The 12,182-nt window shown below is 40.7% G+C and overlaps 1 protein-coding gene across 5 annotated transcripts in view; it reads right to left on the bottom strand.

The window, feature by feature from the left end:
* kirrel3a (kirre like nephrin family adhesion molecule 3a) overlaps nucleotides 1-12,182 on the bottom strand; it is a 223,275-nt gene that overhangs the window by 131,097 nt on the left and 79,996 nt on the right. The window lies entirely within an intron of this gene.

The raw sequence follows: 12,182 nt of genomic DNA, 5'->3' as shown, positions 1-12,182 counted from the left end.
TGGTGGAGCAGTGGTGGGCTCAGGCATCATGACGAGATTATCTCTTAACACAGTATTGATTGGCCACGATAACGGTCCTCTTATGTCAAAATAACAGAAACATATTTAATTACACGTCTGTTGCTACATTCAGTCTCTTTCTCCTTTTCTCTTGCTGTCTCTCAGATGCAACACACTGTTCTAACAAGTGTCAAAAAACTAGAAGTAGCGCCTCGAAGTTGCATGCCTGCGTGAACCAGTCAAGACGCAGTTACATTCATGTCTGTACAGACTCATTTGTAGCCAGGACGGTTGACAATAATTCAAATATTCCTAAACATGGACATCTTATCCCCAGCAGCACAGAAGATCTATACAATCACCACAGTTTAAATATGGACACCCAAGATTAGCGTCTCCAAATGTCTCCCCTTCTGTTTCGGAGATATGACGATGAATTATGGCCAGAAAAAGTGTTTTTGCAGGACAATTTGATGTTACAGAAACCTCTTATATAAAAATGTCATCATGTCATGGTTTTATTCAATTAGACATTTGTGTGAAATTTTGTCATAATTAGCATATGAAATCTTAAGTTATGGCCAAAAACATGTTTTGTTTTGTGAGGTCACAGTGAAAGCAATCTTTCACCACCAAAATGTCATCAGTTTATTGTTGAGTCAGAGTGGATGTTTGTGCAAAATTTGAAAAATAAATAAATATATGCCTCTAGATAATGCGTTCACGAAAATGGTTCAGATGTAAGGTCACAGTGACCTTGACTTCTGACAAATTCAAAGCACTTAATTCTTGAGCCCAAGTACACGTTTGTACTTTTCCAACGGTCTTAAGACATGCAAGTTCAGTTAATTGTTGACTCTAAATTACCCGTAATGAGAGAAAATCTATCTCCTAAACCCATTTCTACTGCACAGAACAAACCCACTGACACCCACTAACATCTGGCTTTAGTGGGAAGGGTTACAATCAAACTCATGGGACAAATGACTCTGCTGTAGTCACGGGTATTTATCATTCACAGCTTTGATCGGCAGTGATAGAAATGAAAGGTAGTGGACAGAATATTAGAAATACTTACATTTACGCACCAAACACTTCCACCTGAATATTAAACATGAAGTAGCACATTTCTGACAGTGTCATTCATGGCAGAGCTGCATAAGAAAGTGACCAGTAAGTTAATTATTCAAATGTCCTCTATTATTACTCTGAACGGCTGCAGTCGGTTTGTTATTGCTAAGCTTTGGGTGTTCCAGGCTTCAGGCGACAGATTCCAAATGTGTGAATAAAAATGTAGCAGAGATGGCTCTTTGGATGGTGCTGGCTGTCCTGTTTACTTATTGTTGGAGACTGATGCACCGGCACACATACCCAGATAAAAGAGCTCTATATCACAAATACAAAACTGTGAAGCTCAATCACTGGGGCTCTGTGGCTCCCAGCTCTTAGTCTTCCTGACAGGCGTGGTGCTAGTTTTACATGAGAGAAAAAAGAAGAAAAATAAATAAAATAAAGACTATAAAAGTGCTCAAAAATGGTTTAACAGTCATTCTGAGGATTCGCTCTCTGCACCTCGTTTATAGTACTGTGAGGGAATCGCGCAGACACTGACATAATGGTACACATGCAGATTTTTTTAATTAAATTTGTGGAAGCCTTCAGTGGAAGGATATGCTGACCACAGGCAGGTTTCTGTTCCATTTGATTAACATTTTAATGGGGAGCAAACAGAGGCCTGCAGCATGGCCTGGCTAATTGGAGGCGACGCCTGGAGGAATGAGCCACCCCCACCCCTGGGCTCCACTATGCCTGTGCGTCCATGACTCAACCAAGCAGGAATGTCAATTTCCATTAGCCTTCAGGTGTCATGCTACGTCGCACTGCACGCCTGACCAACCTCTGCCATATTTAGGGCCTCTTAACCCCAATTGACAGTTAGTGGTCTAAATTTTAGTGGTATCTTGTGGCTTCCACAATGGCTTAAGTGGGAACCAAAGCTAGTTGTGGGTGTCTTGGAGACATAATTAAGCTTTAGCGGCGCACCATACAGACAAAGTTTGTTGACTTGTTGACACTCTGCTTTTCTTTCAGCAAAAGCGTGACGTGCTGGAAGACCTTTCATCTCTTCTTACTTTTCACTAAAATAATTGGATTCTCCTGTGGGCCGCTGAAGTGAAATGAATCCTGCACTGAAACATGTAGAGGAATGCCAATGAACTTTGGCTCTGAAATACACAACTGTTTTTAGGTATCGGTAAGCAGACTCTCAGAGGACAGATTGTTCCTTAAAAACAGTTTCCATAGTGGATACGGTGAAAACGAGATATAGAATAAATTCTGCTGTTCAGGGTGATTCTCTGGAGATCACAAGTTGACTTCTGGTCAGTTGCAGAAAAATTCTATATTATATAAATTGTGAAAAGACTTCTGTTGTGAGACGACAGTGATGAAATTTGCAGTTCCTTGGTTATCAGAGAAAGACTGACTGTGTGCAAAAAAAAACGACATACTTCACTTTGTGTTGCTGCAGGTTAACAGCAGCTTGTCATTGACTTTTTTAACCTTTGAAAGTCCATGTGAAGGAAAAAGCAATGGAGATACTTTTTTCTCTGCGTTTTTTTATGTCTTTGTGACTATAATAACAAAAATCAGTATTTCTTTTCTTTACTGACCTTGTAGTTTGTTTTTTTAATATAGGCCTCTACCATACGGTTGAGATAGCTGTTCATGGTAATGGTAAAGAAAGAAAAAATCAAAATTGCACATCATTTACTGTTACATTGCTTGTAATATGTTACTATTACAACATATTTTAATTTAAGACTATGAAATTAATAGCATTACCGTTACTAGTATTATTTCCGCACATGTATTCTTGATAAGTACCACAACATTACTTTGAAAACCTCTCATAAATGGTGAAAAACGACATACTGAATTTTTTTTTTTTGATCAAATACATAATGGAATGACATGAAATATATATGTTATAAAAACTATAAATATTCATATTTTTTTTCAACTTCATAAAAAAATTAATTATCTTGACATCAGTTCCTTTACCATAAAAGGCTAACCATTTTATAGAGCATGTTTCTTTAAAAATCATTTGACCCTTGAGGTTGAGTTAAGCTGAACACATTTTTCATTAAGATATAGTGACTCAAAATGTGCTCTACCAAACAGCTGAGCAAGACGTTAAAGGGGTTAAGGACAATAATAAAATTAAATCAATCACTCAACTCGTATGAGCACCTGACATAAAGCACTCTTTTTTTGAAGATAAATTTTCGTGAAAAAACTTTTTGTGAAAAATCATAGGCATTGGAACAAGGCTACAACTTTATCCGTGGAGACATTATAATACTGGATTGAGGATGAATGAAAAATAATGTGTGATTCTAACAAAGGCTCTTTTTCATACAGTGATTCCAACAATTATGGCAGTGAGGCGCTTGTCCGGATGGTTGTAAGCGTAATGATTATTGTAATCAGTGGGGAAGAACGGCTCTGGCGGACGTTACAATTGTCCAGGATAAAAATAGATCATATCCATTTTTTGGCATGTTTGTGCTTCTGCCTTGGAAGCACCACTGCTGGGTGTGCAAAGGCTGTGCTGATTGATCGTAGGATTTCAGCATTTCTGACATCATCTGTGAAGCTCAGAGAGATCCGTGGCAACTGTGAGGGATGTTTGGAAGTGAGGTACTGATTTTCAAGCCTCGAAGGCTGCTGTGCAGTCATGGTACCTCCTCTGCCTACAGGGCACTGTGCTACAATTTGAGACGACACTGTGATTGAGTCCTTCCTCTGTCATGGTTGACACCTGAACGGTGAGTGCTGGGCCATCAGTGATTTGAGGTATCAGCTACAGAAAACACGAGGCGGTGAAAGAGTGTCGGCTGCTGTTGGGGGAGAACGTATTGATTCCCTTTATCTGGCATGTGAAAAAGATTTTGCAGAGGAACCCATTACTTTCTATTTATTTCTCTCTGTGAGATTTCTCAGCAGTGTGGGACTGCAAGTTGTTTTTCCAACAGTTCTGTGAAATCAACAGCTCTCAGGTGATTAAACAGTTTGTTTATTAATAAACATTGCTGAATGGAATTACTCCTTGCAATAAAAAAAAACCTTGACGAAAGCATAACCTCTTAAAAAATGTATTGCTTTCTAGAAGCTTGATGAATTATTTTCTTCAAAAATCATTTGACCTGCCTAATGACACATTTTTACATTAAACAAAAAAAACCTATTTGACAATGACATTGAATAGTCTGCTGCTTGAAAAGGAGTAAATAGGCCAGTGCTAAACATTTCCAGCTATGCCTGATCATAAAAATAAAAAATTGTGCCGCAGAAAAAAAAGACAGAGCAGGAAGCCGCTGCACTTTCCAACTTGTAAGGAAGGAAATTTGAGGAAGCCAATGCAAGCTTTGCTGCTATTGAGCACAGATTGTGAAGAACATGATAGAAACACAACTGACAAAGCCCCTAGAAACACAGATGTTACAATTAAAAAATTGATGGCCTACTGTCTGCAATGAAAGAAGTGAAAGCACGGGTGAGGAAGGCTGAGAGCACATCTCTAGTGCAGAAGATGACATTGCCCAACTCCAATCACGTGAAAAAACTCTAGCAGTTCTATTCAAGTCTCTGTTTGAGAAAGTGGACGATGTGGACTGCCGAAGCTGGAGTAATATTCTGAGACTTGTAGGTTTTCCTCAACACGCAGAGGGACAGAATCCATGCACTTTTCTGGAGAGCTGGCTACCTAAAAATCTTGGGATGGACACTTCAAGTACCCTGCTCGTAAATGAAACAGTCCAACAGATTCCTGGTAGAAGATGAGGCAATAGCAAGCAAGATAACTATGGTTCAAGAGCAATCTTGAATTTTTTAAATTTCAAATAAAAGGGAAATCCTAAAAGCTGCCGTGGTAAAGGGCAATATCATGTACAGGGAGCATGCCAATGTGTCAACAGAAGTTCACAAGAAACAGTTAATCTATGATGGGGTGAGTCAGACGCGACAAGTCCCATCTGTTTGGTGTCCGTCTGAAAGTTGGATGGATGGATCCTTTGTCTGTTGCTCTTCCCAAAGTTTCTTCCATGTTTTTCAGAGGAAAGAACCAAAGAGATGAGTGGCCTGGAAACTGAATTCAGCAAGGAAGGAAAGCTCAGGTAATTCTAGCTGTAATATTGCAGGCAAATGGACTTGTTTGAGTGTCTTGAAGACATTTCACCTCTCATCTCATATGTGAGTCGTTGACCCAAATTGACCCCTCATGTGGGTCGTTGAGTTATAACATGATGGCCGGCTGGGTACGGACATATGAATCATTGACCTGGCCATCATGCCAACACTGAGTTTAAAGCCCGTGACTCCAGACTTGTCTGCCAGAACTGAAAGAAGCCCCTCGGATGAGAGGTGAAACGTCTTTAAGAAACTCAAAAAAAGTCCAGTTGGCTACGATACAGCAGCTAGAATTACCATGACTTGGATATCTGAGAATCTACACAGACAGAAAGCTCCGGTGGGCAGCCTGGGGACAGTTGTGGGCAGGAACCCATAGGCAGATGGCCAGTTAATGTGACAGCGGTGGAGCAGGAGAGGCAGGAGACCTCAGCCATGTGGGGCTAGGGCGGGAGAGGTAAGACTGACAGCATGAGCAAAGGAGATCAGCAGGGCAGGAGACTTAAAGAGGGCAGCTGTGAGACCGAAGAGCAAGAAGAGGCTGCTAGGGAGGTTTTCCAGGGAACTGAAGATACAAAGATAAAGACTTAAAGGCAAGATATATGGGTGGAGTTGCTCAGCAGAGCGGACCCGATGCCTGCGCTCAAGGGTGGACCAGGCCAAGAAGCCAGTGGCAGGGGTTTGGGGCAGGAGACAAAAGGCCAAAGGCATGATCAGTGGAGGCTGGACTCAAGGACACCAAAGATGACAAGTGGTGACCAAGGTGAAAGACATGTTGGAAGCTGGATTGCATGGGTGTCTTCAACAGCAGCCAAGGTGTGTGGCTCAGGCAAAATGAATGATGATGCTGGATATTAATTTCATATGTGGCCAGACTGTACTTTCACTGGGTGAAAATCCACAGACTGACAGGAATGGGGGCGGGTAAAAGGTGCAGGCAGGTGAGCAGGTTGGTACATTTTCAGGTTCAAGAGGCTGCACACTGCAACACTGACCATTTGTCAACAGACACGGGAAAAGGAGATGGTATATATACTGACATGGCGACCGGAGAATGAGATGCAGGTGATCAGGAGGATGTGGGAGTCAGGTAAACAGAATTAGACTGACAGGAAAATCCAGGACATCTGGTAGACAGATGGAAAATGACTCCAAAGCTCCATAGAAATGCAGGGGAAGGGGAAGTGGGAATGTGACTGAAAGAAGAGACAGTGAGGCTGAATGGGCAAAAAAAAAAAAAAAAAAAGGTAGCAATTGTGTTCTCAGCATCAAGAAACTGTATACCAGATTGCAGCTTTTATGAAACACACCATTTAACATACCATGGTCTGCATTTTAAAAATGATCACTGATGAAAACTATGATGAACAAAAATTATTTATGCATCTTACATATTTCATGAAGTGTTTCAGCCAAGCTGAAAGCCTCACAGGCAACTGTCATTTTAAAAGGACCAAGTCTGGTGCATTATGTGAAACAAACAAACAGGTTTTACCCATCCCAATCTTTTCACACATGAAAGAATAGCAATGTTTATAGAACAGTTTGTTTTTATCAAGCATGAGTTAGCATGCTAGATTAATTTTACATGGGCAGTGCAATTATCAGAAACTATTATCCCACCGGTTGCCTTTGGCACTCATTTTCCTTTTATAATCAGTACAGTGTGTTCTTTTAAAGAAATACTTTTTATTACATTGGTGTGAAAATGCACACAGCCAATGAAAGGAAAAATAACTACGTCTGTAGTAATGGCTTTTTAGATGTGCTTCATTCAATACCATTAACATTAAGAATAATTTAGTTTCTATGCATCAAATTTATTTCAAGGTGTGTTAATGAATTAATCCAAAGGTGGCACTTTTTCCCTATCATTTTTCACTGGAGTTGCAGTATTTATCTGAACATTTTGTATTCCAGCTATAACAAAATTTGTGCTGGCATAAAGCAACAACAAGCTAAGAACTGCTTCATCCATGGTTTGGTATAATAGCCTCGGGGGAAAGAGATGTCACACACTGAAGGTTTGGAAGGCGAGACAAAAGTTGAAGGCCACCTTACAAAAAAGTAAGAAATGAAAAAAAAAGTTTTTTGGAAGCAAACATTTTCGTTAGCCTCCATCTGGAACAAGCTGCTGTGAACCAGATGGCACAACACATCAGTTCCATTAACAAGCTAAATTTCTAACATTGACTTGTGAATCCAGAAAAACTCCACAGTGTTGATAAAGTACAGCACACATGACACATTCTCATTGTGAGAGGAAAAGAGAAGTGTAAATTAGACACGTGGACAACCAAAAGACACTACGTGATGGACAGGAGACTGTCCTCCAAAGAAGAACCACAGCAACCAGTGCTTTCAGCAAGTGCTCCAAAACATCACAGTTATAGAGACACAAAGTCAGCGCATACAAGAGGTTAGTTTAGATGGATGGCTCAAGAAGACATGGGACTTTAACACATGGAGACAGCTGATTGTTCCTAGTTTTGAGCTAATAGGCAACGTTTTTCTAAAAAGCATGACCACAACTGTAACCCAATCTTGACCATCTTTTCTGCTGTAACCATGGTAATGATGTTTCCGTAGCCCTAAGCAAAGCTGTGCCATTATGCTTATATAACCATAAACAAAAGCACAATAATATCGACACGTCATCAGTAGCAGCAAATTACGGCTCTAAAATGAAATATCAACATCAGCCCAAAATGAACTTTATAGACCAAAATGATACTTTAGTTGTGTGACTTTAACTTGTTGAAATAAGTCAAATTTGCACTGGTTTAAGATATTGCCAGGATTGCCAGAGGATGGGCATCATCAAAGCCTGTTAAAGTGGGAGAATAAAGAATAAATATGACATTGAAGAGTATTGTATTTTATGTCTGGATTTGCCACCACGGGGCCATCACAATAGTAAAGTAGACGCATGTTAATTCAACTACAGAAGGGACTTAATGTTCTCTGCAATTAGCTGGTAAAAAGTGTGCATATATTATTATCTGCATCTGCAATCAGCCAAAATGAGTCCGAAAATATTAGAATATTGGATATTGGCAAAAATCCAATATTGTGCATCCCTGCAACAAACCGTCAGCAATACAATAGTCAATTTCTAAAATGTATTGGGGGGGGGGCACAAATAAAATATGTTATCCTGCTGATAGGACATTAGATAAAGGGGGAGGGGGACATGGCTTGTCCTAGAGAAGAGTCAAAAGCAATGTATTAGCTGTTTAATTTGGAAGACTTGCAGATTGAGCTGTTATTGCATCTGGAAGAATTTGCCTTTCTTTTACCCATAGACTATATAAAAATCAAAGATGTAGCATCACCTATTGGTTTGTGGACTCTTGTTTTCAAGCCGTAAGTTTGGCATTTTGATCATGGATTGAATTTTTGAAGCAAGAAGTTACCAAATTTTAATGAGGTGTGGATCTGACTTGGACTTTAGGCACCTAGCAAGCAGCATGTCACTCTAAGAGGCCGCTCCCTTTATCATGCATAAATTTAAGCCTTAATAACATTTAAGGAGTTGAGTTACATGAAAATTCACCCTCCGTACAGTTGTCATGAATATTGAAATTAGCCATAGATATTGCTTTTTGTACCAGGCTGTAAACATATTTATTTCGGCTGTAAAGGTGGGCATTTTAACATGAGGGTCTATGGGGATTGACACACTTCTGGACCCCAGCCTCAAGTGACCACACGAGGAATTGCAGTTTTTGGCACTTCTATTTTGGCTTCATTTTTTTCAGTCCTGGGGTTTTCTGCTTAGTTTTAGCACATCACGTGCAAACTGACAGAGTATATGTACCGATATATATATATATATATATATATATAAATAATATATATATAAACTGTATATAAAGCTTCAGAAGTCAAAGTTGGAGATATTAGATGTGTCTTTGTTCTGCCAGTTGTGTGTGGGTTTACTGTCAGCACTAAACCTTAAAAAATTGGAACATATCCCAAATTAAACATCATGTTTGGCTCATTTGGGACTGTTGGAAGGTCTTCATCTGATAAAACTCCTCAGAGATTAAAAGAAGGATGACATCATAACGTTGTGTCTGTTTCACTGCCATCTATTGCTCATACTTCAGATATAATTGGTAGGCATAAGTCCAGCAGCCCACCAGTGGTGCCAGATTATAATTGACTGAAACAAAGTCACAGTTCACAAAAGACAAGGACGCTGTCTAATTAGAGCAGAGATCCGGCACAAACTTATGGTGGAGAGGTCAGACATATCAATACAAAAAGTACTTAAACCATGAATCTGCATTGTCATTCGCTTTTACTGCTTGACATCAAGGCTTTTAGCCTTCATGGCTGCAATGTATTGTGACAGCAGAAATCTCAGCACCTGGCCAGCTGGTCGTTGAGTCTTCCATATTGATCAACAGCCCCATCAGCCCAGCAGATAAACTATGACCATTTCAGGCTATGAGGCAATAAAAACCTTACTGATTGCCCCTTTAATTTGAGTCTGTCCATGCAAAACTATCCGGCAGCACAACAGCTATTCTCCCAGTGCTCCCATTTACCTTTGCTTCATGGACACTGCCTGTGATAATTCTCCCATCATGGCAGCCACTGGTACGTGCAAAGCACACCACAGTGCAACTGGAGCTTTGCTGGGGCCTGATGCTAGAAACAGATTCAGTGTGAGCTGTACTGAAAGGGAGGGAGAGACAGAGAAAGAGATAAGGCGTTGTTAAACAAAACAGCCTCCAGAGTCCATTAGTGAATCGAATCACAGCCATTGAAGAAGCTCACCACGCGGCCCGCGCTGTTTCATCCACTACATTAGCTACTCGAGTTCACAGAAAGTGTAGCGAGGAGATCTTTGCATTTAACCGGGAGATAAGTCAGACTCTCATCCATACAACATTTTCTTTTCTCAGCTCCATTTATTTCCTGTCTGCTGCTATCTGTATTTTCTCCATATACAACATTAAACTGGTATTTTTATTATGTTTATAAGCGGGGTCTGGTGATTTATCAAGCGTTTCATCCACCCCCCCCCCATCTCCCTTGAAACAATGCACAAACACAGCAGCCGTTGTGGTTATTGGTACTGCACTTTCATTATTCAGTATAACTACTGAATGCACAAACCAAAATGATATTTAACAAATCCTGCAGGGAGTTGTATGTTTTCAAGATGGAGTTCATTCAGAACCCCGGTGAAGCATGCAGAGAGGGGGTGCAGACATTTAAAGTGGTTGGCACGCTTTCATGTCACTCCTTAAATCCTTTGATATGTGTTAGACTTCCAAGTTAATTTGAGTCAGGACAGAAGAGAGCCCAGGATGACACATGCTTTCATTTTGGAACCGCGGTGCCAAAACACAGATTAGAAAGCATCCAGTGCCAGCTGGACACAACATAACAACTGCCACACTAGTGTGTGGTGTGGAGCACTGCACCCTCTTGACGTGTTTGCCCAAGTGGCATTTTGTGCTCGGTTATGCTTGTGTTGCACCTGTTTATGTATTGTATACAGAGCATCTGTGGGTGCCAGCGAGCTAATGCGAGGCAGTTACTCTCTGCTCCCTGAAAGGTGAGGCCTTTGTTACAGTGGCCGGGAGCCTATTGCAAGGAGCAGCTGTTATCTGCTGCGAGCAGGAGGTGAAATGCGAGTGAGCACCAATGCACCGCAGCCTCCCTGGCCCTCTGAGCAGTCAAGTATACTCACCTCAGAGACGCTTGATACTTGGCAAACAAGGCCAGCATTTCCCACAATGTTGGCTCGGAGAATGGTCACAATTACAGCCATTACCGTGCTTAATTAATAGATTACTGTCAGACAGAGCAAAATGACACAGCCTTGTGCTTTTTGGTCCAAGCCTTCACTGCCTCAGCTTCATGCTAGTTTCATTTTTTTCACATGCAGCTGCGTGCAGTCCCATTACTCTTTGCTGCTCGTGAGGGGAGCAAATGGTAGGCTGTCTGTTAATGTCTTACCTCCAGCCAAGAAGCTGTGCCACCATCAAGGATCTCACACCACGCTTGTAGAGCAAGCTGTGATGTCAGCCTGATAAAGAAGCTTATTTAATTGATGTCCTTGCCATGTGGCACCCTGGACACACCATTGGCTGACTGCTGCAGTGCCACGCAGATTTCCGGTGACATGTCCAGCTGTTGCCCGTCTATTCCCACAGTAAGCGCTGCTAATTGTGTCATTGTGGAGACCTACAAGGGGCCCGTTTTCTTTCTATGAGCCTCACATTAGTCTTGACAGTAAATGGCTTTTAAAAAAGGCTAAAAATGTATGCCTTCATACAGAAGTGTTAAAGTGAAAGTGCATTTCTGAGTGGGGGAATTGAAAAATGAGCAGCAGCCTACTCATGGGCTATATTTATGGGCGCTACAGTACACTGCCAAATGGGACATGGATGGTGTGCACACTTCATTTTGCTACTATGATTAAAGTTCAACTAAACTCACGGTAGAAATCTATTCTGCAGTCAAAGGTCATTGTTCAGGAAATTTTAGATTTACATTTTTTTATCATCCAGAGGAAGAAAAAAAAAGGTCTTAAATCAGAAACCGAGTTGTTCATCACCAATAACAAATGACTGATGCTGTTTGTAGCCAACAGGGAAAAATAAACTAGTGTATGATTTCATTAAAATCTGCACAATCCCTATTATCTTTTTGTCCATTCTGTACTCACATCATCAAAACTTGAAACACAGTAAGCATAACATATGTCTACCATCAATGGAATTCAAGCTGATATATACAGTCAATTAACACATTTCTAAAATGCTCAAGTTTTCTCTGGGTTTCACACACGTTATTGTGGTGACCTGCCAAAATTAAAACATCTGTCTCCAAAGTTAGATTTCCTATTTTTGGTGCTGGACCACTCATTCGGAGCACCGTTCAAACATATATTCAGTGTGATGCAATGCATATTTGTTCTTCTGTTTCATGAAAAGTGTCTTTGAGTCCTTAGAAAGTCCAATTCT

This window comes from Plectropomus leopardus, chromosome 15 (assembly GCF_026936395.1).
Source record: "Plectropomus leopardus strain MGB_pleo_1.0 chromosome 15, ASM2693639v1, whole genome shotgun sequence".
In the NCBI taxonomy this organism is placed as follows: domain Eukaryota; kingdom Metazoa; phylum Chordata; class Actinopteri; order Perciformes; family Serranidae; genus Plectropomus; species Plectropomus leopardus.
The sequence above is the reverse complement of the archived record's forward strand: the minus strand, read 5'-3'. Positions and strand labels throughout refer to the sequence as shown.